General features: G+C 35.2%; 1 protein-coding gene across 2 annotated transcripts in view; it reads right to left on the reverse strand.

The window, feature by feature from the left end:
* LOC106881458 (uncharacterized) overlaps positions 1-7,559 on the reverse strand; it is a 53,881-nt gene that overhangs the window by 44,786 nt on the left and 1,536 nt on the right. The gene's annotated exons all lie outside the window — the stretch shown is intronic.

The following is a 7,559-nucleotide window of genomic DNA, read 5'->3' on the forward strand; positions in this document are numbered from 1 at the left end:
ATATATATATAAATGTAAGATCCAGGGATCAAGGTGTAGGAAGAAAGTTAGCTTCAAGCAACCCGCAGTGAATATAAAAAAAGCAACTTTCAAGAACAATAGTGGTTTATTGAAATGGAAGGTTGCGGATTTTTTTTCTATATCAAAGAACGATGAGCTGAGAAAAAGTTCTTTTTATATTCCACGGTAGGCAAGTATGCAAAAAAGAATACAAGAGATATGGAATGGAGTATGGAAAATCCAGGATACTTATGTTTCATAGCAAGTGGAACCTCAGAAGTGGTAGAATCCAAGTGAGGTGTATATACAGGTAAGAACACTGCCTTGGTAATAAGCTCTGAAGTTCACGCCTTGAGTGACAGCACTTACTAAAGCAGCCACACTTTGTTGCCAGAACCACAGTTACAATCTGTCAGATGATAAGTAGGGAGGGACAGATGGTGCATTTTGGGCCATTCCTAAGAAAATGATGACTGTGTAGTTCCCACCCTCACCCACAGCAATAATGTATATACACTGGTCAACTACCCTAGTAACAATGTGAACATATGTTTATACGATGTACAACATAGTAAAGAATAAATCTGGGGAAGTTTACATTGGTAGCCCCATTCACAAATTGCATTTTATGTGTTAAAGAACACATTCATGTAAATGCTCCCTATGTTAAAAAACATTTGGAGAAATATTATAAATAGGATATAGTGGTGATCATCAAAACCCCAGAATGGAATACTGGAAATCTGAGGAAAAAAGAAGCTATTCTTATTAATAAAATAAATGTCACCATCAACAACAGGCAAGAGATGTGTGACACTAATTGGATAACACTAAAAAGCTGCACATACTGCACCCTTCATCCCTACATAATTATGTAGATTAGTACTGAACTCCCAATTTTCTTTTGATAGATATTTTTTGAAGTCAAAATACTGGAAAACAAGAGGAAAATGTCAAGTTTAGTTTTTTTTTTGTTTTGTTTGTTTACATTCCTTTATTTCCAATTTGCATTGTAATGACTTTCTAAAACACAACATAAAGGTTATATTTTATTAATTAGATAATTTTACTGAATTAGTTACTGCTAAAATATGAAAAAGGTTAGGAAAAGGTTAGACAAAGATTGTTTATTAGCATATTTGGAAAACTAGGAATTTCATTTCAACTATATTAAGCTATTTGAATTTGTTCTTATTTACAGAAAGCATGAACTAAAATCATTTATTTATATAGTAAAAGAAAAAGAAAAAAAAAACTTTATATGAAAATTAATTCTTTTATTTTTAAAAATATCTACAGTAAAATAAACTGGTTTAATTAATAACTGATCATTGCAACAATAATTGGACTTTTCTAATTGTTTGCTTCAAGAGAAAAAAAAATATCCATATGATGAACTTTGATGGTACAGGAATACATTGACTTAATAATTCAATTGGTTCTAAATGTCTACTCATTATGTGAAAGATCATTAAGTCAAAGGCAAATTTCATATAGAAACAATATTATATGGAAGGTGAGTACATTCTTGCTGATGAGACTGGATGCAAGAAGTTTTTAAAACTGTTAAATAAGGTGCAATAAAATAATAATTTAAGCATAACCAATGGTTGGATTAACTAAATACTTCATAAATAATAAACAATCAAATATTTCCAGTTATTTTTTTATTCATTACTGAATATTTCTTTGCATCTCATTTTGGGTTCCACCACTAGATTTATAATTATCTGATAGGTGACTGTTCTTGTTAGCCTTATTATGCTAAAACACAATAGCTTTAGCTAGAAATCAGCTACCATGATTTGGAAAGTTGGATGAATTAAAAAGTTTTAAGATGAAAGAGTAGTAGAGAGAATATGAATATACTATGTTCATGTGGTAATTAAACTTTGAAAGCAATCATTATAAATGTTTATCATTTATTTGCACAGTTAACTGAGTTTTTATTTTATGTTGTTTTCTTTTTTTCTTTAAAAAAAAAAAGAAAATCATTAAACTGGGGAATTATTAAATGTATGGTTGTGAAGTGAGGTATTGCTGTATGAAACTTGCCAAGATTTCTGTTGATAAACACTACTCAAATAAAACAGTTTAATAATGCTTGAACACAATACAGCTTACGCTGCAGGACATTAAAGATTAGTTATAAGCTTAGAAATTTCAATAAGTTGATGAACCAGGTTGTTAATTGTGATTGGATTTTGTATTGTGGTAGGTTATAAGTAAACTATCTCTTATTACATATCCTTTAATGACAATTTGATTACTTTGTTCTTAATATAATGTTTTATGAATAATGGTACAAAGCAACAATGGGTTTCCATCTATTAGTAAAATGCAATAGATGTTATTGCCAGATAATTATATTAGGTGATGGTCAGACTAGGAAAACCAATAAAAAACGTCAATGAGGTCTCTAAGTCTGTTAGATGGTAGGGAGTGATGCAAGGGAATCATCCCTTACAGTCTTAAAAAAAGAAAAGCACATTGTGGTTAATAAGTTCACTTTGCAACTAACATGATTTTATGTTCAACCCAGCACTGTGCTTACTTTAGACCAGTGTCTTCTACCATAATGTTTAACTGACCAAAGACTGAGTAGAATCAATGTGGAAGCCTGCTGGAGTGGCCATTCCGATTCTTGGGTGGGAGAATTTGATCTTTGCTAGGTTGAAAACCACTACCAGGTTCTTAGGTGCCTTTAACACAGCACACATGTGCTGCAAGTATTTGGGTGAGGTCTCCTGCTTGAGGATCACTTTCTGCCACCAATCTTGAATGCTCAAGAAAGTGTCATGAGTACTAACTATTCTAAGTGGTTTAATAACCCTATATGATAAAATATTTTTAGTAGAACAAGAATCATGCCAAGGTTCCTTTATTGGTCCAGATGGGAGGGAATTAGACTAAGGGTTGATATGTGTGTGTGTGCATGTGTGTGAGTGTGAGGCCTGTTATGATGCAGAGAATTAAGACGGCTTCTTGTATTGTGAGAGAAAAGTTGAAAGTTAAACTAAGACTGGCATAATTGAGCAAGAAAACACAACTTCATAGATCCTTAATCTAAAATGGAATAACCCAAATCTCCTTCAAACATTCAATAATCTTTAACAATGGGTGACATGCTTAAGTTTTAAATCTAAGGACAAGAGGGATTTAAATAAAAGACAATAAAGACAAAATGGCCATAGCTAAAATGCCAACTGGATGAAGTGTCAACCTAGATGAACAGGATAGAAATTTTATTGTGTGAGAGAAAAGGATACTCATAATAAACACGTAAGGTTTGAAAATAAAGGGATACAAGGTGAAATCAGAATTACTGTAGCTTTAATTGATTCAGATTTTAAAATCTATAGAACATCAATTTAGGAGACGGTGTAATCTACATGTAACAATAGGCTGGAAAAGGATGATGATGAGTTTAAGCTTTTAGAGACATCAAAAGTCTGTGAATCACTATATTTTTTTAAAGGATATTTCCAGGGTAATCTTCCAAACAATTGAAAGAATTCATTCATGAGTACTCTTACTGCATATCTGCTAAATATGAATACTGTTGTCATCTTTTGTGCACTCATACTTTACACTGGGTACATTATATGTAATTCCTACCAACTCCTTTTCTGCAAGTTGAGCATGGCCATTTTCCAGATGTTAGTAAAATTCTGTTTTCTCTCCTGAAGGCCTCTTGATTGTAGGTTTTCCTTCATCATCATCATCATTTAACGTCCATCTTCCATGCATGCAGAAGCAGGACAGTTGACAAGAGCTGGCCAGGTAAAAAAAACTACCCTAGGCTATTGTGTTTGTTTTGGCAGGGATTTTACGGCTGGATGCTCTTCCTAACACCAACCACTCTGCAGATTGGACTCAGTGCTTTTTACGTGGCACTAGCATAAGCAAGGTTAATTTTAGCATGATTTTTATAGCTGGATGCCCTTCCAAATGCCAACCACATTACAATGTGGACTGGATGCTTTTAACGTGACATCAACACTGGCAGGGTGACCAGGTAACTCGCAAGACAAGGAATTATGAGAGGGGCAGAGCATTTGAGGAGGGGAACTTGTGTCAGAGGATGATAGGTTAGAGTGTAACAGAGAAATAGTGAGGCAAAAATAGGTGTCTTGCTACAGAGGAGGTAAATGGTTACCCAGTGAGAGAGAAAGAGAAAAGAGATAGAGAGTGAGAGAGAAGTACAAGAAAAAGGCCAGAAACAAGTGTGCTGATGTGAAGGAGATACTTGGTTACCTAGTCAGAAGAAAAACAAGAGGAGGAGAGAGAGAGTGAGCAAGGGAAAGAGAGAGAGAGAGAGAGAGAGAGAGAGAGAGAGAGAGAGAGAGAGAGAGAGAGAGAGAGAGAGTAGGCAGCAGCAAAAGTGTAAGAGAGAGCAGAAGAGAGATGGTGTAGTGCTAGGGTATACTCACAAGTAACAAGGATCTGAACATAGAACCTGGATAGAAAAATAGGGTGGGTGTTGGGGGAGGGGGCAGTGATGCAGTGAGGGCAAGAAAGGAGATTGGAAAACAATCATAGTTTATGAAGAGGAAATGTGAAGAAGATAAAGATGCAGCTAGGAGTTGTTTGGTTTTTTGGGGCAGAGTGGGTGAAAAGTGTGCTGTTACATGTGGGTGGGACACAAATCTTCTACCATTCAGTTTCATGGACAGGAAGAGCCTCATATCACCAAACATCTTGGTCCATTGTCATTTCCTCCATGAGCCCCAAGATCAGTCCTTACCACTTCATCACATATCTTCGTGGACCTCCCTCTTCCACAGATACCATCCACTTTCAGTGACAAGCACTTCTGTATACAGTTGTCTTCACTCCTACGCATCACATCCAAACCAATGCATTCTCCTCTCCTGCATTACCACATTTAATCCCTCTTATGCCTAACTTTTCTCTCAACAGTTGTGCTTTGTCAGTCATGCACACTGATGTTGCAAATCTAACGGAGCCTACTACCTTCATTCCTCTCCAGTTTATGTACGTCCTCTGCAGTCAGAGCCCATGTCTCACTACCATGTAACATAGCCATTCTCACACAAGCATACAATCTAGCTTTTGCCCTGAGAGAGAGTTCTTTTGCTGCCAACAGAGGTAATAGTTCTCTGAACTTCTTCTATCTTATTCTTATTCCAGAGAATAATAAACAGGAGGGGTCTAAGAACCAAACCATGACAATGAATTACCTGCATGTTAAATTCTCAGCTGAACTTGATTCTAGCTCTCACCTTTCTGACAGCATTTTTGTATATGGCTTGTATATGGCTCTCACAAACAGTTCAATTACATCTAGTGCTCTTATACCATACACCATCAAACTTCAGGACATGGTGTCCTATCATGAGCCTTCTTCAGGTTAAAAAAATGCAAGGTACAATAGCTTGCTCTTGGTTGAGAACTTCTTTAGTTATCTCATTAGGAAGAGAGCATCAATAGCACTCTGTCGTGGCACAAGCACAAACTACATCTCACTTAAAGCTGATTCTTTTCTTGATACAAAAATCAATATTTCATTCAACAGTTTCAAGGTAAAAACAATATTCCAAGGGAGTCAACAGTTGCTCATGGCTGACAATGTAATTTTGACATTTATAAATTGAAATTTCCAGAAAATAAATTGTACAGGAGATAGTGATGTGATGTGCATTTGGCATTTCTTGAAATGTTTGAACGTCTAGTGTTGCTAATCAAATTTTTAGATTCTAATTAGTCTCAAGTCAGCCCAAATCTACATTATCCAATGCTAATTTTTTTTAAGATGGCAAAATTTGATTTGAGAGTGATTTCGCTGCTATTGCTATTTGGTTGTGTGAATACATAGATACACTTATAATATTGCACATAGAAAATTCAAGTCAAATGCTTTGGAATGAGAATGGTAGATGACATTGCTTGTTTAAGAATATATGAAGTTAGTGACAATTGTGACCATATAGTATTTAGTACTTTGTTACATATGGTAAACCCTAAGAAGAGATAAGGGAATTCAGGTAAGCTTTTACATCAATTAAACATATATTTGGAGTAATATCCTGATGACACAAACGTCAAGTCAGAGACTTAAAGCCAAGACAACAACAAAAAAGTGAAAAAGGTTGTTAGTTTATTGAGCACAGGTCAGCAACGGCCAAGCTGACTATGATGAAAGATGTTCCAACTATGACCATGCTATTTTTTACTCAAACACTGTATCTAAGACTATATTACCTAATAGTTCCCTGGATGATAACATTTCAACTTTTGTTATTTTGGTCAACTCAGATTCGTCACCATAATGTAAATGCAAAAACACTTAAGTGTCAGACACACCAGAGATACAAAATGAAGTTAGATATGTACTAACTGTACAACTTAGAGGCATATGGATGTTCATGAAAAAGCCCCAAAATATGTTAGGATGTAATACATGGTCAAAACCTGCTTTCAACCAGCAGCATCTGTTATGTAATATTCAAACCTTTTTAAGAAAACGTAGATACACTAATACAATGCAGGAATGTTACCACAACACTTTCCGCCATCTGATCTGGACAAATGCAAAACACCAAAATAGCTAAAAATAGTATAAAATGAAATAAGATAATTTCCTCAATTGGGCCTACTCGCAGCTTGGTTGCAAGCACCTATGATTTTCTTCCATATGTAACATCTGACTATCATTTGCAAAAAGAAATCGAGTAGTAACGCCATTTGACAATGCCTTGTAACTTGGATTGAATGAGTCAACAAAAGAGCCTCAGAATGGTCGCTGCTAAAATAGCAATAAAATCTCTCCAAAATCACGCCACACTGCCTTAAAATAAAGGATACAAATCGATAATATAGTTCAGAGTATACCAAAGCTTGAAAAAAAAATTTGAAGAAATGGTCATGGTTAGATTGCCTTTGATTTATAGGTCAACTTGATCAGGACTGACCAAGGGGCTAAGCAACAACTGGAATGGAAATCTAATTAGACCACAAACCAGATGGGTTCGTCCATACAAAAAAAGCATCAGGTAGTTTACTGTAAAACGAGCTTGCAACTGAGGGATGGACGAGATCTACGAACAATAGTTGAACACACATGACTGCAGTATGTGGTTCTGGCAATGTTTGTTAATAATAGAAATTAATATGGAAAATTGCACATCTGATCATTAAAGATTTATGCAACAACGCCACTCACAAAGCTCCGTATGTTTTCTCTCTCTCTCTTTCTCCCTCACACACACACAAGCTCTCTCACTCTGAATATGAAGTGGCGGTAGTGGTGGTGGTTAGTGATGTTTAACTGGATCCATATAATTTCTCCTTTCCTTGTTACAGTTAGTGAAAATGAAAGAGAGAATCTCTGGGACAAGTGCATATCTAGCAGTAGCAGAAAAATGGGAGCGATGTAATAAGACACATAAACACATATGTGATCGATTACAAAAGATGCGAAATATTAACTGACAGGTTCTTATGACATAAATGTGTATATGCATATATGAAAGAGAAAGACAGTGGGATATAGATATATATATATATATATATATATATATATATATATATATATA

Source organism: Octopus bimaculoides, chromosome 6 (genome assembly GCF_001194135.2).
Source record: "Octopus bimaculoides isolate UCB-OBI-ISO-001 chromosome 6, ASM119413v2, whole genome shotgun sequence".
NCBI classification, from domain to species: Eukaryota; Metazoa; Mollusca; class Cephalopoda; order Octopoda; family Octopodidae; genus Octopus; species Octopus bimaculoides.